At 41.6% G+C, this 26,057-nt stretch overlaps 1 long non-coding RNA gene across 1 annotated transcript in view; it reads left to right on the plus strand.

The window, feature by feature from the left end:
- Positions 1-26,057, plus strand: part of LOC109628501 (uncharacterized) — a 45,458-nt gene that overhangs the window by 14,865 nt on the left and 4,536 nt on the right. Inside the window, exon 2 of the long non-coding RNA XR_011238602.1 lies at positions 15,714-15,778. This is a non-coding gene — a long non-coding RNA (uncharacterized lncRNA). The remainder of the gene's footprint in view (positions 1-15,713; positions 15,779-26,057) is intronic.

Genomic DNA, 26,057 nt, shown 5'->3' on the forward strand with positions numbered 1-26,057 from the left:
ATGCCTTTGTGGCCCTGAGAAAGGGACAACAAATCATGATGGGGTCTAAGTTTGTTCATGGTGTTTTTGTGTGAGGTCAGTAGCAGTGTGAGATGGGTGTGTTGGCTGGATGGTAGCCTGGGATGATATCCGTCTTTGAATAAAACAATTATTTCAGCCATTCATTGTATCCAGAGGTTGCTCCCTGACCTGAGCTGCATTACATTTTATTTTCTTCTCACATTACTTTGTTTAATAATTTATTTTGTAAATGAAATCTTTATTTAAAGACATAATATCCCTGAGGATTGTCTCAGCTTTGAATTACTGAGGTCTGTCACCCTAACAACCCTAAAAGAATTTCATTAGTTTGAAGTTTAAATTTCAGGGGATGATTAGTGTCTCATGATGCACTAAATGTGGTCAGAAAAGCTTTTATTATTTTGAATATACATGTTTGTGTGTGTGTGCTTAGATTTTAGCACAAACAACCACTTATTTATTGAATTAGCCTGGTGTCATTTGTTTCTTTGTTTACCTGTCTCAATTATACCAGGATACAGGATTTCAAAAATGCTTCTATAATAGTTTATAGAAATTATTTTTGTAGTGTACATAATTCTAATTTTAATTGAATAATACCAGAAATATAATTGCTGAATTGAGTGTGATTTAAGCTCTTTTTAACCAATCCCTATCTAACTGTATTTCCCATCACAGTGCCTCGGTCCTCTTCTATGCTCAGCTAACATTAAAATGAATGCTAGCTGCTCAGATATGACACATGTAAGCCGTAGTCACACGGTTAGCTGGCTGCTCAATCTGCATTCAGGAGCCCGGGACAGGATCAGTGCAGAGATGAAGGGGGGGGGGGGGGATCAGAAATCACAGAGAGCAAGCTGAACTTCTCATCCTCTGCAAACTCTCCCTTGTATTTGGTTAGCTTCGCTGCCTTGTAATGATGCGTGTGTGCTGCTGACACTGGGTTGTGTCTTTGCGGCAGCGAGAGCAGACACTGTGGAGCTGCACTTGGCATTCGGCTGCCACTGTTTCCAGGCAGGATGATGGTGATGATGGGACGCTGGTTTGCTTGTATGTCCCAGGGAACATCTGCCAAAGCCGTTTTTTCAGAGGGTGTGTGTGTGTTTGAGAGAGACAGTGCACGGTGCAATGAAATCCAACACTGTTCTTTGTTATCTTTCATTAGATTTTCTCCCTGCTCCTCATTTAGTTATGACCGAAATGTGGTTGTGCTAATGTGAACAATACAAGATGTCTGTTTCTGCTCCACTCTTCTGCAGTACGCATCATTTGCCATGATGAAAAGAGACATTATCAAAAGAAATAAAAAATGATTTCTGTATTTAAATCACCATGTGGAATTTTAAACAAATAGGAACTAGGCACAATTTGGGATTGGTTTAAAGAGTTTTAAAATGGTTTGAGCTTGAACTGGAGAAATATAAAATGGCTCCCTGTTGTGTTTTATAAGCCCATCATTTTATAATTTTATTTTGTATGTCCTGCTCAGTGAAATATTGTCTGGAGCGAGTGTGTAATGTGAGACGAGGATGGTGAGCGTGTCTTTGTGGCAGATTTGTCCAGCCTGTCACTGTCAGTGTGTTGTATGTTGGTTCAGTTGAGACCCCCCCCACACACACACACACGCACATACACACACACCCCACCCCCATCTCCACCATTGTTCCTGTTTAAATCAGCCAGCTCTATTTTCAACATGCTACTTCTGTTGTTATTGTAACAGATAGGGTTTTTTAGCGAGCTAAAAGGTGAATTAGGGCTAATGTTGTTCTTTTATACTTAATTATATTTATAATCTATATATCTTTCTTGAAACTATATCTTTCTTTAAACTATTGGGGATTGCATCACAAAAATACTTTTGTTAATTAACCACACCTTATTCAATATTTAGATTATTCTTCAAAATTAATAAATGCACCTGTTTTTTATTTTTTTTAATTGTAAAATGAAATTCAATTTCATGAATTTCCTGCTTTTATGACACTGTATTTCATTATATAATGGCACAGATTCAGAATTATTCAACAAACCTTTTGTGTTATTGAGATCAACATGTCTTGTGTTAGAAATCTTTTCTGAATTTTAATGTCATAAAACCCAAAGTAATTCAATTGTAACGCTGAATTGTTGCGGAGGTTTTCATTGTCTGCGATACTGCTTTTTTCCCCTCATTTTAGTTACATCATTTATTTACACATAAAGCCATGTTTCCAGTCGCAGACCTCCTGCAGTAGCCCTATGGTTTTGTGCTTTTTGGATGTGGGTTGTGGTAGCAGCAATATGTTCGGAGACAGGCCTGGTAGTCACTGTGGGAGCAGCCTTGATTGTTGTGCGAACACAATGCCTTTGCCTTCTTACTTCACTGGTTCCTTTGCTTTCCTTCCTCTGCCTTTGAATTTGCTCATTTTCTGCCCTGTTTTGTTCCCCTCTCTGCCCCCTTTGATTGGCCCCTGCACAGCAACTTGTCACATGGAACATGGAAGCTGCAACTGCTCTTCTTTGCAGACTTTTTACATTTTATTTGCAAGTCGTACATTTGCAGTCGTCACTACCGCATGCGTTTTTCATCTCATCTGGTTTCACCATATTTTTAACTCTCCTTATGCAAAACATTTGAAATATATGTCAGAATGCATAATAAATAGATACATATACATAGATATGATCAAAATAACACGGAAGTCAATTACTGATTTGTTAATATTTATTAATTCGATGTACAAAATTAAATGTATAAGATAAATTATGAAAAACATTCCAGGGACTAATTTTTTTATTTTCCTTTTACCCCAATTTTAAAATGTTGTTTCAGAGAACGTCATAATATCATGTGTCAGTTGAAGAACAGAGTTTTTCTTTATGAATCAGATTGAACACAAACAGTCACCTAATCTGTGGCCTCATCCCTGATTGAACAATATTGATATGTCGGCATTGATCGTTTCACCTTTTACTAAAACTGTCATCGAGGCTCTCTCCCTCTCTCTCTTTCTCCCCTCACCTCTCTCTCGCCCATGCACCTATACTCGCCCATAACCATTTACTGCAAGAGGTCAATATGTAAACACACCCACTTTATATTAATAAAAAACATATTTTATCTGCTCTGAAGTAATCATATCTTAGAAATTGTTGTAAATTACCATGACTTGTAAATTAAGTGTATTTTCACCTGGAATTATTATTCATGTATCTCATTATCTGAACTGAAAATATATGTTTTGGTCACATAATGTAATGATGTGTGCATTAATCCTAATTCTCTATATATAAAATGAAGAAATATTGCTTATGAAAATAAGGAGAAATAAGTAAATCATTTTCTACAGCAGCTTTCAGAATTCAAGCTTCACTTCAGTCTATTATGTTGCCTTTTTTGTCTCCTCTATATGATTTCAGTATTTAACACAAAGGTTTTAGATTTATCATGTGAGTGTTGTAAATGCTTAAAAAATCTAATACATTTTAATTTCTTCACAACTAATTTTGAACCCAATGTCACTTTCTCATTTATTGTTTTATTACTATTCTCAAAACTCTTATTTATTTTATTTGGATTATAACATAATTTTTTGGGAGACTCTTTTCATCAATAAATCAAACAGCATAAATATACATTAAAGTAAAATTCATCAGAGCAGTGTAGCGTGATGAAATCTGTTAATCCCAATTTGTGCATTAATCACTTATCAAGATATCAGAATCAGGCCATATCAAAAAGGAAACTTTGCAGGAAATAAAAAAGGAAATATGTTAGAAACAAAAGTAAAATTCTTACAAATAGTGAGAAAAGAAATCACAGCTCTGGGCCCACAACGCAGACCTGAAGAGAGAGGGAAAATAAATGCTTGCTAAGCTATCCGTTTCACACACACAGGGACAGAAGGTTCGATATTCATTCGATCGATGAATGAAAAGGCACAATGGCAAAATCGGACGGGCTCCTTTTCAAATCCACGTCTCCAATGTCCCCCCCGCCACCCCTCCACAGTCTGCAGTCGCTGGGCGGCTGGTGTGGCAGGCAGAGAGAGAAAGAGAGAGAGAGGAGAGCAAGGGTTACATCAAGGCTGCTCCCTGGACCGTGCAAACAAGTCTAGACCAGTGACCTGTTCAATGGCTCCTTTTGAGGAGTGGGGCAAGTTCGGTCAGAGCGAGGAGAAAGGCAGGCATAGCCTCTTTTCACTGCCGAAGCAGCTCACAGCCCGCGATCGACAGGAGGTAAGGAGGGCCGGGAGGGCAGGCATCTGCTTCCATGGTTACGGGCCGGGTATGGGGACCCTACTATTGAGGAAGCTCCGTTCTCATGCTCCCACAGAGGCAATGTCACGCATTTTAAAAATGCGTCAGGTCGGGGCGAGGACCATATCCACCAGCGGTAGAGTCGCTCTTTGAGAGGGGAAATAAAATGATATAGCACGTCAGTTTGAGGAGGGGAGAAAAAAAAGAGTAGGGGGGACCGCTTTGGGATGGGGGCGGCAGCATGTGCTTGAGAAAGAAAGAAATGCGTCACATGATCTTGGCAAATCCTAATTCAAAGTAAGATGATTTTTTCGACGAGCTGCTACGATGTTCTCAAATTAGCTGGGTCTTCATTTTGAGCAGCTTGTGTGAAATTGTATTGTTCTGTGGAAGTCAGCGGCTCACATGATTTATTCTCGGAGGGAGCAAAGGTCAAGGTTTATGTGGTGAACTCCTTTGTTGAGAGGCAGAGATATCATGTTAATGAGGGTTCTCCCCAACCAGCTACTGTTTTAGGCGTAAAAGGAGGAAGGAATGGAAACTATGCATTGAACAAACTTTTACTTTTTTCCGTAGGAATTTATTCTTTAACTGTTTTAGCTTTTAATAACCAGAATCGTAAGCTGATGAAAATGTCAAGTATTTATTAGCCGGTGGTAAAAGATCACTTGTGTCGAGCTGTGCATAATTGTTACAATAACAGAAACTGTGTGTGAGGGTTTTGGACTGAAAATCTGTCAAATGTGAGGAGTCACATCTGTCTGTTTGTTTGTTGATTTGTTTGTGTTTGGGCACAAGCTGTGTGTGTGTGTGTGTGTGTGTGTTGAGCTGAATGGATGCTTTGGGCTTTTCTTCGTGAAGGAGGGGTGTGTTGGAACGTTGAATTTGGTCATGCAGCTGACGCTTTACCCCCTAACACACTCCAAACAGAGCGGACAGATGGCCGGCCCTTAGGAAGGGCTCGGGGCATTGGATTTGCTCTGAGACCGTGGGAAAGTCTTTGGCTGACTTCACCTGCTCAGGGAGCTGATGTGACTGGATTAAACGGCAATGAAAGAAGTGAGAAATGAAAACTAACATGGACTATAGTGCACAAGGCTTTGTGCAAGTGCAGGCATTTTCTTACATTGTGCTTTGGAGTGAAAAATGGGATGAAGAGACACCCATAAAAATAATTTACTATTTGATTTTTTTTTTAGAAACAGCAAACATATTGCACACATAACAATATTATTTTGTGGGTGTGTGTGCAAAGGGACACAGGGTTGGTGGGTTCATTCTATTTTTTGCATGTGCCTTTGTAATCCTAATTGGAAACAGTTGATCCTCAGTTGGTTGGGACATTAGACATGATGTTTGGCCATCTCACTCTCTGCTTTTGATTATCTGTGTCTCAGAGAGACAGCCATGTGCGCGCTTTGATTTATTGTTATTAAAAAAGAATGGGGCCGTTTGTCAGGCTTTCATCTGATTGATGTTAAGTTGCATGCACACTTCAAATTCATACTCATAAGAAACCACAGGCCGTGCATTTAATGGGTCATTAATTAACAGTTTGAATGTGCAATAAACGTAGATGGATGACTTGCACTGAAACATTGTGTTTTGCTCATTTCATCTCGACATTGGAATTTATGAAGATACCACTTAGAGGGGTGCTGACAAGTGTGAAGCTCCATTGTAAACCATACAAATGAATTATCAGAAAGAATAAAAAATAAATAAAAAAACATGTCAAAACTGGGATAATGATCAGTGTTCCATGATGTCCAGACAGGTAGCTCTTTATTCACCACTCAAGGATTCCCCTCTGTCATCTGACTGCAAATTTCAGCAATAAAAAAAAAGAGAGAGAAACACAGATGCTCACATTCAAACATCATCAGCTGTAACGTATTCTGCTTTAATTTGATGTTATTATAGAAGACTGGAAATTTCCATAACCCAGTCGTATTTTAACATTTTGAAGGTTGATGTGTGTTTGTCTGTGGATGTTTGAGATTATTCACAAGTACATTTTTACTCACTTTTTGATCTGTTCCAAATTATCGAAATAAGAAAAATATATTTTTGCCATTGTTTTCGTTTATTCATTCTTTCTATTTTCTTTGTGAAATTTAGACCCGTTAAATTTTGCAAGTATCTTTATGTCAAATTATCACATGATCACGTTTATGACACCGGTAAAGACGTCTCCAAATGTTGATTCATTACCACAAGAATCCTGGATTGCTGCTATGTTGAGTGCCCTGTTCTCAATGAAAACTCCATTTGCCATTTAGCTACAAAAAGGCATTATATTTCATACAAGTAGAGTGCATAAGAGTTCAATCTGGGTACGAATCAAGTGCTCTCCATCCGAGAAGGGTGTGTGTGTGTGTGTGTGTGTGTGTGTGTGTGTGTGTTGTAGCGTGGAGGGGGCTGTAGAGAACTACTCAAATGTGGTTATGCACAGAGCAGCGTAGTCAGTGTTTGACAAGAAATGTGAACTTGACTCTGCGGTACTTCAGAGACCCTTCAGGAGTTTTGTGTGGAGTTTAGTCGTAGGTGTTTTGTCCTCTTCATCCAAGCCTGCTTTCTTTCTGGGAACGATTTGTGTCACAAGCATTAAGTCATACAGCGCATTCCCATCCAGAGCATTGATTATATGTTGTCACAAAGAATTATACAAAATTGTTTCTTTTTTGTTTTTCAATTTTTTTCCCTTTCTTTCTCTGCTAATGCCGTTTCTCCGAGTGGCTTAACATTTCATTCAAATGCACACGATGTGCCAACTTTTGTTCCTTCTACTTGTGTGTCTTGAGTTCATCCTTAAACAAAAACACACTTACTTGTGCGGCTGTAGAAGTGTGTAACATGGATGCAGACGGAGCTGCGCTCTGACAGTGGACAGACACTAATTGGGTTACTAGAGCTCGTTCCTCATTCGCTCATACACTATATATAAATACACACTAAGAGACATTTTGTGCTCTGGCCTCGCTGACCTGTTCACATCATGGTTTATTTTTATAGTGGTAATTTGCAATTGGCCCGATGGTTTGGTTTCAGAGGCCCACATCATTAATCATGGAGGGCATTACTGCAGTATAATTACACTTTCTCTCAGTGAACCCGCAACATTTCCCGCGTGTGTGCTCTCTATCTCTGTCTATAGCAAGGAAACACACATTGTCGGGATGTAGTCAGCTGCAAAGTATGCTCAACACAACAACACAGGAGAGATGGTGTCTAATGCAAAAATGCTACATACCAGTGTGCACACAGAGAGTATTAAAAGGTTAGTATCCTCAAAAAATATGCAAAAGTCAATATCCTTAACCTCATCTGTGAAGAGTGGCCAAAAGAGTTCTTTTTAATGTGTTGGTGTGGATTGACACTGGGACATCCCCTTAAAGAATCTCGTTTGAAGGTGTTTACAAGAAGTTAAATTGACAATAATTGAAACTGCAAACACAACAGGAAACAAATTAATGTGTGCGCAGGGGTGATGAGTGTGGGGGGGCAGTTTGGAATCATTGGCGATGCTATGTAACCTCTTTAAGATGATTATTCCACACAAAATGCACCCCCGGGGTGTGTGACACATTTGTGAATGGGCTCTTCCGCGGGATTTAACGGGTTAACAGCAGACAAAGGGAGCTGGGACCATGTAGCCCAGCAGGGGAGACCCCAGTGGAAACACCCGCCTGCCTTATAATCCCTGCTCTGTCCCATCCTGCTTGCCCTGCCTGCAATCACGGCTGACTGACATGCTCTGTGAGGCTACGTGTCTTTGGGGTGAGAGGAGTGCAGAATTCCCTCCAAGACCTCATATTGTACACACGCACACCCCTCCAGGCCATGTGAGGATATTTCACGCTTTTGTACAAGCCGGCTAGAGAAATGATAATCTCACAAATGGTTTGAGTCCAAATTGATGGACATGAACTTTGAGCAGATGCCAGACTTTATTGTTTTGACCAGCTGCATGTGGTTTCATGCTTTAAGTCCTGCTCCATTATATACATTAAGTAGTATCCTCCAATAAACAGTGAGATCTGTGTGTAAGCTGGAGATCATAGAGGTCTAGCAGAATAAATCCAGCACATAATGCAGTGGTGCACACCAGTTTTACCTGTATGCCATGTTTGGCTTTGTATGTAAACATTATTAGAACATACATATTATTTTCACTTTCTTAAGGGGAAGCAGTTTAGGTCAGATCACATTTCTGTGTAAGAAATCTGTAGGAAATGTGCGTTTTTTTAATATGAAATCCAAATTGAATGATATTTTTCAAACAATTACCATAAAGCAACATCATGAATTTAAATGCCCCCTTTTTAATTAAAATGAATGTATAGATAGAAACATATAGTGCTGCAGGGTTGCATTTGACAGTTTTGTTTTTCACTGAAGTCAGTCCTGGATCAAACCTTAAAATATTGTGGTTGTGGATCTCTTTCTCGATCAAAATGTTTTCTGCATAAGAAAATACAATAAAACATAATACGTGGCAGTATTTCCAAAGTAAAGCAGGAAATTGTTTCCTCGCTGACCCTCTTCTTGTGCACATGAATGTTTTAAGTGGGACAATTCATCAAAGAAACTCAAGCAACTACATAACTTTTGATGATGGCTCATTTTAGACATCAACATGAAACTATGGCATTGTTCTTATTACCTCTGACAGTTTACCAGTGTCAGGTATAACTGGAAAAACAGTTTGGTTCAATGAAAAGTTTGACCTCGCTGATATCTGAATGGTGCAGCGTGGATCTCTTAAAGATTCCGAGCATGTTTCTGGACCCACTCAGATGGTGCTTAGAAAGTCAATTACAAGCTAATGGTGGTTTTCATTTGAAGACAGCGCTGATGCACCTGCCGATTTACCTGCAAGTCACCTGCTTTATTAGACACAATAAGAGATGTGAAGACCGCTCTCTCGTACCCATCTGTGAGCGAAAGGCATCTGAGCACGAATAGCCATTTAAAAATCGTCAAATATTAATTCATCACCACTTTCTTATGAGTCTTAGCTTATTGACTGGTACCGCCTAATTGTGTCTGATTGTTTCGCAAGAGCCTAATTAAAGTATTGAATCGGTAGTCATTTTTCTATAGTCATACACTAATTCACGTAATTTCAAATGTTCTTCTTCCTATTGTCAGACAATTGCTTTGATAATGAGAGGTTGTGCAGAGGCATTATCTTTGGGAAGGCATTCGGTAAGGACATGCCGTGAAAAGGTATCATTATGATAACTGTCTGCTCGGCCTCCTAAATGAGAAGTCATCCTTAATGTTGTCAATTACGCTCCTCTCCTCTGGAGATAGCCTGTGGAAAATTGTACCATATAATGTTTCTAAAGTTTCATCGAAAGGTACACACCTGCCATAAAGAACCTAGGAGGCCGACAGAGGCAGTTAACAGCTTTTCAGTTTGGTATCATTGCTCGGCTGGGATATAAGTAGAGCGGAGGATTGAATGTGCAGTGATTCCTCAAATAACCTTTAGAGACATACCAGATTCACACTTCTCCTTTTTTGCTGCATAAGGCTGAATATTAATAATATTTAAAAAGACACATATGAATTTTATGCAGAGTAATGACATAGCCTCATGTGTCAATTCTTAGTGGAGTTTTATTAACGGCCACTTTGATTTTTATCTCACAGCTACTACTTTGTTGTTTTAATCCTCTCCTGGTTTATCAGTGTGTTATATATTTGAAATGAACTAAAAGCAGCCATGCACTGATCTCTAACAGCTTCCACATTAAATATTGTTCTGCTTTTTAATGTCAAGAGCATTTGTCTCTTCTGTCCACAAGTATCTCTTCTAATGGCATCGACAGCCAATGTTAAAATCAAAACCATGCATCTGCCTACTCAAAGGACCTCGAATCAGCATAATGATTAGAGAATTTATCTGGATATCACAGGAATATTTTCAAAGCATGTTTGTTTGAATCATATTTTTGGTAGTTAGGTGATAAAGTGGCAAATAATAATATTAAAGCTCTTTAAAAGCACTACTTATAAGGGCACAGTCATGTAGGTAGCATTGTCTTATCATGATGAAAAATACAAATATCGAAACTCGCTAACACAAAATCTCCAAAGTATTGACATCGACGTTTCTGTATAGCAGCAGTGTATTTTAATTACATTTGATTCGATGGCAGCGCGCACCTTATCTTTGTTTGGTACTAATTCTATCACTGTGTAAATGCTAAACTAAGCCCTTTGATTTCTCCTTTTTGCCGTATAGCATGAGCGGCCTGATAGGAGACAGTGGTAATTAAAACACAAGGCCGGGTCAGGAGGTGAGGCGAGCACACAATAAAAACCTTTCAGAGATTCCAGGACGAAGGTGCCACACTGTCCAATCCATTTTAATTGTCGTTTGAATTAATTTGAAAATGCTCAGGTCAATTAAGAAGATGCATTCCTCTGGCTGTGTGTAATGTCATATCCATCGATCCGTGGAGGTTACTTTATGCACTCATGTGTAAGATACATTTATGTTTCTCAAAGTCCTCCGTTTGGAATTCATTAGGTATTGATCCCTTTTAGCGACGGTAAAAGCGCAGTCTGATAGCAGCCTTGTCTGAAGCCAGGTAATCAATTCAGTGCCATTCAGAAATAGATGCCCTTTTACTTTGTTATTGTTAGGCATCAACATTTGATATCCCTGCAAATACTTATATCTCTATCACCAATGATTTCAAATTAAGATACAGCCTTTTTGTCATTTCCAATAGACAATCTGTGTACAGAGATAAAAAACAATGAGATTGTTTTGTAGGAAAAGTATTGACAGTTGAACCAGTTTGGTCTAGTTAGTGCAGTTTTCGTCTCGGCCTCCTTTGATGTTTGGAGACTGGATGGGGTTCGGTTGTCTTTGCACAGCCTCGTCCTCACTTCTGCTCACACAATCTGAGTCTTGCCCTCCATCCATCCCTCCCTGTGCGCTGATTGGCTGCCGGTTAGTCGGCTGCAGCCAATGGGCCCCGCTGAAAATCTCAGTGTTTAGTCTGGTGCTAGGCAGCGGGATCAACAGACAGGTGGGTCAAGCAAAGTCTTCAATGTTCTGTTTGGCTGCACAGCAAAGCTCTGTTCACCTTTAAAGCAACATTACACTCTGGTGTAACAGTCACACAACATGGCATCTGTCATCTTGAAGAGTTTAGTCAACATTTGGGAGCATCAACACCACTCAAGAAAATAGCTCTGCTCTCATGACTGAATGCTCGTTTTTACCCAGTAATGCTGTATTTTATTGAGCTGTTACATGTCAAATATTGAGACCTGTGTCCTGTGATGCTGATGTGTGTGCTCAGAGGTAAATTCCCCAAATGTATGCTAATGGTACCAGAAAGAAGAATATAACTTTTTTGTGCTATGTCTACAAGTGTCATGTTCCTCTTGTTTTTAGTGTTTTGCACTAACCTGTTCCTGTTCGAGAATTTATGGATGTTATTATTATACTAAAGTAATATTATTTTTGAATCCTTTTCTGCAAGTTGCTGAACGCTAAGAACAAGAGGCCAGATAAGGCCACAGAGAGACTAGGCCCCTCTACAGGGGAAGCTTGCTTGTGTGCAGCCAGTCACAGTCTGCAGTTTCTTTCCAGTATATGCACAATTACTCAGGAAACAGACTGATCCAAAATATTCTGTGCAGAATGTCAAATTTCAGCATTTGGGGTTTTATTGTGTTATTCTATCCTTGGCAAGTCAAGTCAATGGTACAAAATGGCTGGACGAGTGTGTCTCTCATTAGCCTGGACTCAAAAATTCTGTCGGGATTAACCTGTTGACTGTTTTTCTCTCTCACGGCTTGAGGCAACATTAAATTAATGAAGATAACAGCTTTTCGAGCCAAAAATAACGCCGCGTCTCTGGTGTGTCTGTGGAGAGTGAAATAGCACAAATTATCTTCCTTCAGTCTTTTCGCTGCCGGTGAGCAGAGTTTTGGTAAATATAACAAAAATGTGTCACATGCTAGACTTTTGAAAATACTAATGGTGAAATGAACATCTCCTGTTTATTACAGGATATTCAATATTTATTTTCTCCTATCTATTAGCAGGTTGAGAGGTCTGCGTGATTTATCCACCTCTGTCTGGTTCACAATGGTATATCCCATTCCCAAGGGAAGTCCTTCGCCCCCCACTCACCACCCTCGATTCTGAACTTTGACCCTGGCCTCCTGCCTTCCAGGATATGAAATGACCCTCCCAGTGGGGGAATGTTTTGGAACAGTTTTAGCTGAGTCTGTTTGAAGCAGGCAAGAGCTCAGAGGGATTCATGGCCATTTTGTTCACAGGTCTCTTATTTTATCTGTGTAATCACAATGACTAGTGTGCTGTTTGCAGAAGGACTGTGGCTGTGACTTTTTCAAATGGGTGTGAAGGTTGCTCATCATCTTCACAGTAACAGCACTCATCTGATATTTAATAAGCAGATATGCAGAATTAGCTGTATTGTTTGTGAGGTGCAGACTGCAGTACAGTATATAGCTGGAATGTTAATTTGTAGTAAATAGAAATACTGATGGTTTCTTGCAGCAATAAGTTGCTAAATGCACGTGATTTAATCAATGTAACCTCGATGTCTCATCTCAAGTTAGAGGCTGCGGGTGTAAAACACATGCCAGACTGGCTGCCTTCAGACAGATGCAGAGATTGAATGAACTGAAGGTGAACATTTTGTTATAAGCAGGTGTTGATAATAGTAAGAATCATCAGACTACAGAACGCTTCGACTTCAACTATAATTACATTACACATGCATTTTTCATGCTTATGTGTCTACTGGTTTATCTGGCATTATTTTCTAAATGCATTGCATTGGTTTAATTTGCCTGTGCAATTTCCAGATTATCAATTGAGTGACACTGAATACCAAATCATCGCTTTGCATTTTTTTGGTTTCCATTCACCTCTAAACTTCTTACACCTCTTTTTTCACCTTTGCTGTAATGAAGACAAATGTATTCAACTACCGAGATGTAGTCGTGCTGTTTGCACCACTCCTTGCACGACCATGAGAAAGAGATCTAATTCTGCTTGTCCTGGCCGCTACACCAGTCTGCGGTCCACAGTGTTGGCCATAAGACAGACCTGCTACTATTGATTTTGGATAAATATTCTATGATTTTTGCATGATTGCTTATATTTTACTGTCTTCTCTAACCCAGTATAATTTACTTTCTTATAAATCAGAGTGCCAAGACATGCACAACAATCTCTTTTTGTTTTTTCTAGTAGTAGCTACACAGTCTTTACTTAGTAAAGATAATCACAAGATAAACACTGCAGAACATATAGAGCTGTTCAGATATACCAATTCATATATTTTGCCACTGTGTATTATTTTCTTATTATCCCTCTCATTATTATTTTAAGGCTCTGCCCTGGTTTATCCAGCATTCCTCATGCTTGTGTGTGTGTGTGTGTGTGTGTGTGTGTTAAGCACGCCCGTACATAGATTATAATAATGTAAAAACATTTAGGCTATTACTATAATTATACTGTTATGAATTGTGTAGACAAAAAAATCTGATTGTCAGTTATTAAAAACATTTCAACATGTGCTCATGTAAAAACAAAAAACTGACAAACTGAGCCTCTCCTTATTTAATCATGTCCAGTTGAGCCAGTACGACAGATGCTCAACAATTTGATGTTAATTGAGTAAGAGAGCATGACTGGCTCTTGTGCCTGATGGATACCTTGCTCCTCAGTGAGTCACAGGTTTGTGACACATGCTTCTTTTAATGTAACAAACCATCACACTGTCTGTTGGCTACTGTTCTGGCTAAACTGTGGTTTGTCTGCTGTTGATGCATGAGAGATTGATATTTAAAATCTGGTTGGAAGCCAGAGGTTGTCTACCCGGAAATAATCTCCCTGCTGTTTTTATTCAGTCACTGAAGAGGCAGGACATCAACAGGAATTGAAATGCAGTGTATGGAAAAGTACTTACACAGTCACATGGACTTCCTTATTCCCCTGGTGCACCATTTTTTGGACTCCACCTCACTTGATTTACATATTATACGATATTTAAATAAAAATGTGTTCTACTTTTCGTGTGAGCTGAATGTGCTCAGATGGTTTAAATGACATCTGGACATATAAACTGGATTTCAGTTATGTTTGAATCAGGAGATACAGTATGAGTTTGTCATTAGTTTGTCATGCATCCAGTCTTTTGTATTTGTGTTCTGGCATCTGAGCTGAAATCTTAGACAACCACCACGCCCGTAGAGTTGACTTTGGAAGGCAATAAGCATTCCTGCTCGACACCACATTAGCCCCTACTTCGCCCCACCTCGGGGTGCTGGGCAGCCTGCCATGTGGAGGTTGCCATGACTCCTAACACCACCCTTTGCACCAACCCCCCTCCCCGTTAGAAGGTGCCAGATTTTGGAAGGGGGCAGACTGGGCTAACGTTTTGATTTGGGCAAAAAAATTGTCAGCATTGGTCACAATGTCAGCAAAATGCTTAATGGGAATGCTGCGGCTTTCTGGTAGGAAATCATGTGATCTTTCTAGCCAAGAGGCAAGAAAGTCAGAGAGAGGGGAGGAAATTTAAATAAAGCAAATAGTTTTTTTTATGCAGTCTTTTTTTCTCTTCACATTCTTGTTTGTTTTGTAGAAACTGGGCGGACAGCACATCACTGAACTGAACCTGTAATGTCAGTGAGCTCAGTTTAGAAGTCCCCTTCTGTCTTTTCATCATTCACTCACATTACCCCCCAAAAAAAGAAAAAAGTTGTTACGCTTGCTGCTCTTTGCTCTCGGGCTCATACAAAGTGTTGATTGATAGAAAATAGGTCAAATGAATCAGAATTCATAGAAATCTGGTTGAGTGGTATTTTCACTATCGTCTTCAGACTTTGTCGCACTGCAGCCATTGGAATATTCCATTGTTTGTGGCTCTCTGGCACTGGCACAGTTGATGGTAGCTGATCGTGGCATGCTTGATTACACTGGCATCCCTCTCAGGCCCTGCTCTCTGCTATCTGCAGTCTTGTCTAAGTTGAGCTAACCCCCTCACCACAGCCACATCGCTGCTGGCCAGGAAGTGGACTGATACAGCAATTCTGCGGGCGAGTTTGGGAGAGCAGTCTATAACAGAGTTTTGATTGTTATTAAAATGGCCTTAATTTCCTATTTAAAAACTATTGAGGCATGCGATACTCACAGACCGAGGCACAGCAACCTAAGAATGTAATTAGATATTATTCCCCGTGTGGATCTAATGTCAGACCAGTCACTGCATATTGTGTACTGTCATCATAATGTTCCTCTTTTTCTTTCCTCACCATCGTACCACTCATTGGTTTCTTCAAGTCATATCTAGCAAAGCAGTGTAGCATTTCATCCAGTAACAAGTGCAATACTTACATACCATTTTGTTTTTTAAAAACCACTCTGTTTTTCTTGTTTTTAGATAGACGAACTGAAAATTGACACCCCCCCCCCCACCAGCAAAACCCATTGAGCAAGACACGAAGGGTAAGTTACTTTCATTTTTTGGGGAGAATCTCAACAATGGCTCTGGCTGCAGATTCTCTATATACCACCTTAATTTAATTCATAGTCCTTAAACTCCAGAAGTTCAATTCAGTGTCACTGCCATGACCTGTATGAACACTGAACGGCTCCGGTGTCAGCTGGTGTTAGGTACACAGGCATCTTTCTGTAAATGGCATCCTCTGAGACACATCACATGCCCACAGATCGTTCTTTGTGGCATAATCTGGGTGCTCAGTGCTCAGATTTTATGTAACATTCTCAGTCTTTTATTCATTTATTTTGGTACTTTGGCCATAACCATTTGGCACAAACCCGTAGATCCGATCTTGTGGCAAATCTGACAGCACAAGCTCGCCTCTGTGGGTCTTTGTCACTTTGGTGTGAACGTCGTCTATTACATTTTTTTGTCCTTTTCCCCAAACGTCAATTGTAAAGGTGATATGTATAGGTGTGTTAATTCTCCCTTGACTGTAATTATCTATATGTTTCTCTGATTTCCCAGAAATTCACAGCTTGTCCTTTAGTTGCAAAACCCTTAGCCTGAAGCTGAAACATGATGATGATGATGGTGAGGAAGCTTTGTGGTTAGACATGGAGGACAAGGAGTCATTTTGGCCACAGGATGATATAGTTTGTTTAATAAATAGAGAAGAGGAGCCTAAGTAGAAAATGTGTGCATCCGGGTTGAGGTAGTAGGTTGTATGGTTTAGAATTACACCCTGGGAGTTAACTGTACAACCTTCTAGCTTTCCTTGGAGTACACGTATGACATCAATCTGTACAGAAAATTGCTTTGCTTACAGTGCAGCATACAGTACGGACTTTGTCAGTTGCATTCCATTTTATAGCAGCTCTATGCAGCCTTAATGGTCTTCATGTTGATGTCGTTTTTGCCCACCTGAGGATCTCATTTCATAGCTGACCTTAAGCTATGGTCAGCCATCCCGGCTCAAAATTTTCATTTAGCATTAGCTTGACATATGCTGTATTTTTAGACATAATGCATTGTGGTTAGTCGCAGTAACCGCACCTCATCGATTGCATAATGGTGTCCCTGCAAACCACACAGAACAAACAAATGAGCAGTCTACTGGCTTCCTCTCCGCCTGTCCCTACGTTCTGAAATATTGAGTCCTGTTAATGACAAGTCCTTGAATTAAGTGATAATGAATAGGCCCAATGAGGTGTTAAATTCTTAACGCAACACTGTGGCGTTTCAAAATTAGAATGTTGCAACTACGCTTTATTTACTTCCTTATTTGACATCACCATTGTCTGTTCGAGGTGACATTTTGTGGTGGAACCTATTTCACACAGTGATGACTTTGTTTTTCAAACACTTGCTCCATCTTTAGGGCCTGGTATTTCACCTCAGCCTGTGTCGTCAGCACGGGGCTGCGGCGTCCCCCGAGTCAGTCGCATGTGAGCCGAGTGCCAAAATATTATGATGCACAGATGGTTTGACATAAACACCAAGTATAAAATATAGTAATCATAATAAATCTGACTTTTTCTGTTTAACACATCATTTCTGGTGATTGCCGTGCCCTGTGGTTTTACGGCGATGCCATTTTCACATTACATTTTGACATTTTTCAGCAGCTGACTCCTGTTAGATACATTTCTCAGGGACTCCGAGGTTTAATTATCACACTTGCAATTATTTAAAACTGTTTGCCTCAAGCTGCTTCAGTAAACCTCAGCAGTATTACAGGTTTCCCAGCATGGGAAAGCTGAATGTTTATACGTTGTTTCTGAGCCTTGTGATATATTGTCCGCAGTTCCATACAATGAGCATTTGTAATATGAGGTCTAGTTTCAGGGTGAAGCTTGACTCGGCGACACTAAAGTCTCTGTTTACTGTAGACTTCTCCACTAGCCTGAATGCATCTGACTTCATTTCTGTCTGGCGCTAAGCCACGGTTTGTAAAATGAATCCAAAGCAACACACAAGAGAAAAATGGTAGATCACTGGTAGATGAGCTCAAGGTTTACCACAGTCTGTTACTCTTCAGGACGACTTTGATTTGAAATGCTGCTTTAGGAGGGAGCATTGTTGTAATTTCTGCGGTAGTTCTTTATCACTGTGACAGTGGTTTTTCACTTTGATGAATGGCACTGCATTTGCTGTGTTTGTGGCCAGGTCTGAGTGGACTACCTCTCTCCAACCGTTGTCATTTATCCAATTTGCTCTTCGGATTCAAGTGGTCGAGATTGCATCTGTGTGTGGTGTTTGATGCTTAGAGTTTTCACTTAATCATACAGACATAGATGTTGTTATACTTTGTTAACTTGTAATCATTTACAATAATATATCTGGCTGTTTGTTCTTTTGATTCCTGTTGGCTTTGGGATTGTATATAAATTTGCTGTATAATAATAAATATCTTATTCATTTACCAGAAAGAGGGATGTAAACCATAGTGCTAAAGCTGTACAAAGGATAATAGATCCCAAAAAGTTTTTTTTATGAATTAACAGAGGTAGGAATTCAATTCATCAAATTCATCTTGGCCATGTAGACAACCCAGAAGTAGCTTTTTCTCCATGCAGATATTGAATGGGATATTTGGAAACAGTTATTTTTATTTCATCATTAATTAAATACTTGAAAGCCAGAGATCCTGCTCAGTTTTGCAACAGAGTCACTCCCATCAAACAGGTTTCTGTGAAGGAATATGATCCTGGTTAATCCCTGGAAACTCAAGAACACCTTTATCTATAAGATCACGCCCCCTTATTTTTCCCAGCATCACCAGGGTTCACACCACCACTGCTCTTACCCACTCACAGAAACTAGTCAGTATATCTGCTGAAAAGCAACACTGAGACTTGAAATTAAGCATTATTTTGGGTACGAGGAAAACATATATATAGAAATATATACCTCATTTTCAGTTTTGCTAAACAGAGATATTTCATCTTCCTTGAGGATGGAGACTCACGATCTGCCTTCATAGAGTTTATTTTAAGAACAGTAAATTTGTCATATACACTAACCTCTGAACTCCAAGTGTTCCTCCAGATGTGCAGAGGAAAGCGTTGCTGCTGAGAATCCTGCTGCCTCAGCACAACCTCTGTCCAGCTGCCCCAGCAGCACAGCTAAAAGTCATTGGTTCCAGCTGGGCCTTCATTTATGGGATGGTTGAACAAATAAATTATGGGATTAGATAGGGGCGGTTCAGGCCACTGACTTTTTTTCCTTTTTTATTTGTTTTATGGGTTGTTGGCCAGAAGCCTCAAGGTTCTTCAGCTGACTTTCAGAATGAATAAAATAAGGATTTTTCTTTATTGAATTTGGCGTGCTGCAATCCAAATTATGTATATAGGAAAGTGCTGGCAATGCTATTTAGCTGCACAGTGAGTCGGTGTCACCTTTACACCAAATCGGTGAGACACAACGAACAACCTGAACTCTGTATTAACACATTAAATCTCTCATTGCAACACTTTTTTAATTTTAAAAACTACTAGTAAAAACACAAATCCTCAAATCAGTCATTTGAAAGGATCTTTTTTCATCCTTGGCCATTTCAATAGAAATGTTGATTCATCCAAGCTCTCCAGTTGGAGTAAGAAAAGCAATAACACACATAACCTGCATCGTCAGTATATATATTGTACATTGTGGTCAGCAGATTACACAGGAACTGCCCTGTGCACAGGGGCTGCATACTCTGATACTTTCTCTTCCTCAAGTTTTCAAGAGCCACACTAATCTATCACAGGGTGTGATGCTCAGGCACAAAATACTGGTAAATTCAGCCAACTGCATCTGTATCAACTTTGAGAGCAGCGATTGGCTTGTTGTTCTTGACGTCACAGACGGGTGGAAACCTTAGTAACAAATCGTCTGAGACCTGAACACTGTCATTTCTGGCCATACTGGTGCTTCGGCTCCCCCCAACTCATAAAATCTCACTTCCCTATAAAAGCGAGCAGCCTCAAGCACTTTTTCTTCCTGAGGAAACATATTCCCTTAATGTGGTGGGGTTAATGGCAAATGAATAATCATAACACACCAATGGCAGACAGGGCTTGTCATTGATCTGTCTGGAGTCAGCCCCTATCCGCCTGCTGCATCAGCCACTCTCCTCCTATTGATACGCTCTTGCCCCTTGACCCCTGGGAGAGATCAATGCCATTGATTGGAGAAGGGCAGGGACAAGGGCAAGATCTGCTGACTGGCCCGACAGCTAGTGTGACAAGACATGATCGTCATTAATGTCCCGCTGGCTGGCTGGCTGGCTGGCTGGCTGGCTGGCTGGCTGGCTGGCTGGCTGGCTGGCTGGCTGGCTGCTGAGGCGCTGTGCATCACATATTTCCTGCGTCCTACTTCCCCCCACCCCTCGTCGTCGTTCTCCTCCGCTCTTCTTCACCCCTCCTACATTTGCTGCTCCATGTTCCCATTCTATGCTGCTTGCACTGACTAAAGATAAGTCCATTGTTTGGATACCTGTCTGAGGCTTGCCTGGCATCTGTGGCACAGATATGCATCTCCAAGCTGCGTGGAGATATTTTGAGCTTATTGTAGAAAAAGGGAACGGTGTCATTGCAGGTGTCTGCTGCATAATGTCTCTTAGCTCATGCTGCGTGCTCCTTAACAATCACAATGGAGCCGTTCCTATTTTTGGGTGGTTTGAAAAGCATTTTCCTGGCACAATTCAAAGAGAGTGAATTAGAATCAGCTTCAGCTCTGTCACAACAACTTGGTTGTGTATTCTCTGATCAGTGGCAAATCCCATCCTAATAAGATACCTCTGTGCCCTGATTGCCGACGGTTCTTTGAAAACGTGTGTCATCGATACACAGGCCTGGATTGTTTATCTGCCATTGTATGCAGTTTGCTCTTGTGGACCAATTTCATCACACCAGAGGGCTGCAATTCCAGTCTAGACTAGAAACGAAGTGAGCATCGCTTGTGTGTGTGTGTGCGTGCGAGGAGGGGTGATGGGCGGAATGCGGCGACAGCTCCAGACTCTGCAGTGACATGGCTGTAATGGAGCTGATTGATCACCTATATGGCCGCCTGCTGGCCCCGCTGGCTTTAACATACAGCACATTCCCAACCCCCCGTCTCTGCGTCACCACCGCCATCACTGAGCCAATCTCAGAAGACCAACCATCCCCCATAGACTTCAACCTGGCCACGGTTTTGACATTGGCTGCAGGATTTACATCAACACGTCTTAGGCTCTTGGCTCGCCCTGCTTCTTTACGTTTCTGCGGAACGGAAAGGTAGCTGCGCATTTGCCGCCTTTGATGATGTGACATTTTCCAATTTAGCCTTTTCTGTATTGCGTCTGAGTTAAGAAAGCTGCTGTTTCCCATTTGAATTAAAGGGCATAATCAATCAATGATAACATTTGCCGATCTCTTTCCCTGCCCCCTCTGTCACACAGGGTCATAACCCTAATCTATCCAGGGTGTTGAAACTGATTAAGGTCTGAGATTAGAGCAGGCCATCAAGGGCAGATCCTATTCAGACAGAAGGAGAATGAGAAAAATGTCTCCTTTAAGTTTTTTCTTTATACCGTCCACAGTTGACCTGCTGTTTCATTGCATTCATCACACATACACAAACATCCCATACTACAAAAATAAAAGCATTTGTAATATCTAAAAATAATGGTAATATGTAATTATTGTGTTATTCCTGCTGGAGAGGCAATATGAAACATTTACAAGCAAGAATTTGAATTCCTGTCAATAAATTGATTCACTTCAAAATAAAAAAAATTTCACTTACCCTTTTTTTCTCAGAAATCTTACAATCCAAGTTTAAACAATTTGATTGTAATATTGTAATTTCGGAGATCACATTTAATTTAATAGCTGTATGTTTAAATATATATGATAAGTATTGATCTGGCATATTTCTTCATCTAAAGGCTGCTGTGTTTCTGTGGTAATAAGCTGACAGAGAGACACATGGGGATCAGTTTGCATGTAGATAGTTTAGAGGAAGATATTTTGTGGTCATCGGCAGTACGTCTGCAAAAAATGAGAAAAAGACTGATGACACAATGTTAGCAAATGCCTCCCCATCAGCAGTCCTGTTCCTTACGCTTCTACTTTGAAGTCTCGGTCATAATATTGTGACAGTGGCTGTTTGTGATTGTGCTTGCGGTGACCACATCGCTGTCTGTGTGTGACAATTTGTCTGCGTATGTGTTGGCTGAGCCGCTGTAGTCCTCTGTGTCCTCTGTCCGGTCTCTCCATTCAAGCGGTGCCGATTGTCTCCATCTTTTTCTCTTTTTTTTCTTTTTGTTGGCGGTCCTGTTAGTTTGTTTGTTGCAGCCAGTGCATGAGTTGTGTCTGAGTGAGGGTCCGTGTTTGTGTGTCGTCTGTCTCAGTTGACTGTCTGCTCTCAATTTTGCATCAGCGGCTGAATCTGATGATGAGTGTTTTGTGTGTTTGCATTAACAGGGCAAGCTGCATCCATGTTACAAGACAGTGTTTTGCTACAGTGCATCTTCCTCCACAACCAGTTCACTGCAGTGTGTGTGTGTGTGTGTGTGTGCGTGTGCGTGTGCGTGTGCTGCTGGAGGAAAAAAAAGAAGAAATTGATCAGCACAGGGAGGAACGTGTTCACCAGCAAAGGCTGGATGGAGGGTGTGAGAGAGGGAGCGGGAGAGAGAGCGAGGGAGAGGAGGAAGAGCGAGGGCTGTCGCTGCAGACTCCTGCTGCAGTATCTCACTTTGGGCAAGCAGCTGCAGACAGGGAATAACAGACAAGCGAGACAAGCAGACAGGTACAGACCTGGTGTGGTGGGAGGGGTGGTGGTGGTGGTGGGTGGGGTCCGGGGCTGTGGAGGTAGAGGGCAGTGGATGCTGGAGAGGCAGGGCTTTGGGGGGGTGGAAGGGTCAAATGTGGGGGTGGAGGGTGTTGTATGTGAAATGGTGGTGGCAGGTGGGGGAACCAAATGTTTTTGTTTGCTTGTTGGCAACCCATCGTGCTGGACCTGTGACGGCAGAGGAAAGCAGGAAGGGTGGGAAAAATAAAAGTAGATGGTGTAGATGACAGTGTCACGACATGGCTGATGTCCCAGTGTCTGGAGCAAGGAGGAGGGGGAGTGCGTGGGGTGTGTGTGTGTGTGGGGGGGGGGGGGGGGGGGCTGTTAAGATGCTGAGATGGAGCTGACAATGCAAGCGCTGGGATGTAGCGATGGTGTGTGCTGAGGGGTAGGTGTGTGTGCGTGTGTGTTTGTGGAGGGGGATAGGTGGGGGTTTGTCCCACCTCACTGACCTGTGTCTGGCTGCAGCTTACCTCGGACACCTTGGCTGGGGCTTAGTAAACCCCCCCCCCCCACCCCCTCCATCTCTTTCTTTCACCCTCTTTTTTCCCTTCTTCCACCGCTGCCCCTTTTTTCCCTCTGTTCTTCCTCAGCCTCAGCTCAGAGGCGGACAACAAAAGGCGTAGTCGGTGGCAGACAGACGAGTGAGCGTGCAAGGCAGCGCGTCGGGTGGCACGGAGCATTCATTTCCGGTAGCCTCCACTTTGCCTGGCGTTCCCCAGAGAGAAGGAGACAGTCAGAGACATCTATCCGATTTTTTTTTTTTTTTTTTTTTTTTTTAGTCTGAGGGGGAGGAGTTGTAAGGTGGGTGTTGGGATGGGAGGACGGGGGTGGCGGAGGGGGTGGGGTCAGTCACTGGTGTGTTTGAGAACATGACAGGCAAAAAATGACATGGGAATGTTTTCAACATTGCGAGGTTAATCTTTACTGTCGTTGCACATTTTATGGTTCAAACTGTGCCCGAAGTCCCACTGAAGCTTGTTTGCCTTTGACGCTGACAACTTATTACGTGCCCAGCAGAGTTGGGCAGGTGGGTGGTAGCATGCAGCGTCAAGGGTGTTGCAGTCAGTGGTGAAAAGTTGCTGGCGGGTGGGGGTGGGGGATTGGTGGGGGGGGTCACAAGTTTTGGAGGCATCATGAAAACCTGTACCTGTGCTGGAGACGAGCCCGTCCGATTCCGCTTTTTGCTTTTGGAATTTTACCTCCACTCTCATCGGTGCTGAGCAGCTATGGAGCAGAACCACAAAGCTCTGTGTGTGTTTTTTATTGTACTATTATTTATTTATTCATTCCTGACCAAACTGTCAGTGGTCGCCTCTGCGGTGGAAAGCCAGATGCTGAGGCTGCTAGGTGTCTCTCTGCCTCCATCAGTCAGTGCAAACGGGGCGGATGGTCTCACAGACGGCGGTCCTGCCATCCTGGACGAGAGAAATGTAGAGTGATGATCAGCCGACGCTCTTTAGGACAAAGAGGCGAGCCCGGCTCCTTGGCTGGGGGGCTTTTCCTTTTCCAGCACAAAGGCTAGTTAGCACAGAGCCGGCAGCGCAGGCTTGTCTGTCTGTCTCATCCCCTGCTCCTGCTTCTGTCTGGACTCTGCGATGAAGATAATTTAAGTCTGGTCCGTCTCCATCGAATTTACCGCTGTGTGCATCTAATTTTCTTCTTTGTCTTCCTTTGTTATCTCTGTTCTCTTTTGATGCTGCTGCTGTCGTCTAGTGTCTTGTGGTATTTAGTGCGTGAAAGCATTTGTCTGAAAATGTTTCTACCTTTGCATGTCTTTGTGTGCACAGGAATCAAGCTGAGCCTTGTGAACAGAATAAGTTGTCTGCAGTGGGAGAAAGGAGGAACATGGGGACCTTTACCTCCATCCGAGGCTGGGAGCTTTGTTGTTTTCTGATTGCAGCCCTCCCTTCAGATAGACACCTTGTGGCTGTCGGTGCCTTTGGGCAGAAATTGGGTACTTTTAAGAAGCAGAAATAGAAAGTGCGTGCGTGTGTGTGTGTGTGTGTGTGTGCGTGAGGGCGAGCGAGGGGGAAAGGTGTCAGTGCCACTCTGTGCCCTGCAGCTGCCTGCGGCTCCTCAGTAGACTCTTTCGTACTTCACCTGCTCCCTGAGACCCTAACTTGTGAGCTCTCTTGATAAAAAATCACGGGTTAGGCTCTTGGGACGCGGGCGGAGGGCACAATCGACTTTCTACCGAATGTTCCCATGGCGCAGTCGGGATGAAGCAGTAACTGATTTACTGCTACCAAACGTGGCAGGGACGACATAGAGCAAGGAAGAGGAAGTTGCTGAGTACAATAAAGACCAAATGTTTGTAAGATGTCTGTTCAGTCAGCTCCCGTCACATGATTTATAAACTGTCAACTCAACTGCAGCATCGATTAAACTGTATTTGCAGGAATGTGCATGCCTGGTGCCGCCAGCCAATTGTATTGTTTCCCCAAAAAATGAATCAAAAGATGCCTCTTGTGATCACAGCAGTGTCACTGGCATAAAAAGCAAAATACCCGTCATCACTGCACTGCACTGTCATCCAGCACCATCATTTCTCTGTGTGCCAACATATTTGCTTGAATAGCGTTCAAGTAACACATGATCTGATTAGAAATGACAGAACACCAACCACTCCAAACCACCACACCCCAGCCTCGTGTTGATTAACCCCTGTCACCACCGCACCACAGCACAGCATCGCAGAGACCCGGCCAATATATCTGGTCCACCATTACCAAGACAGCCGCTCCGAACGTGATCACTGCAGTTTCATTTAGACACTCCAGCGGCAGCCTCACACTGATGCCTCATCTGCTGCTGCTGTTCTCTAAATGTAATACACCAGTTTTATTGTTCTGTCTGCAGCCCTCTGCTAACCTAATCGCTCGCCTTCAGCTAACACATTTATTTACAATTCATTCTTTGTATAACACATACATGATCTTAATGTCAGGTCTACCACTTCATAACTGTCTGCACCTTAGCCGAATATTTGTGTAACAGTTTTCAAAATCAATATTGGAATATAGTATCGAATAACAAGCAGTCACTTGAAAAAATAAGTGTGGCACAAAATATTTATACTTGTCTTTTGACTTATTTAATATTAATTAAAAAACACACAAACAGAACTATAAAGGTGTGTGTGTGTGTGTGTGTGTGTTTTTTTTAATTGATATCACAATTTTAGAGCAATAGTTTTCTTATTGAATGAATTTAATTCATTTTCACTGTGACTTGGATGATTCAAATTATTTACAACTGGGATACACAATAATATTTAAATTCTCAGTAAACAGAAAGTTATATCTCCTGTGCATGCAGTTTCTGAGAATAGAGGAAACATATTTTACAATCAATCATCACAGTTTTACAATGTTTAATCAGTGTCCGCAGGAATTGTGATGCTTCCTTAATTTGATAATTTCCGTCTGAATTTGCCTTTGTCATGAGATGTCACAACCA

The sequence above is a fragment of the Paralichthys olivaceus genome, chromosome 15 (genome assembly GCF_024713975.1).
Source record: "Paralichthys olivaceus isolate ysfri-2021 chromosome 15, ASM2471397v2, whole genome shotgun sequence".
In the NCBI taxonomy this organism is placed as follows: Eukaryota; Metazoa; Chordata; class Actinopteri; order Pleuronectiformes; family Paralichthyidae; genus Paralichthys; species Paralichthys olivaceus.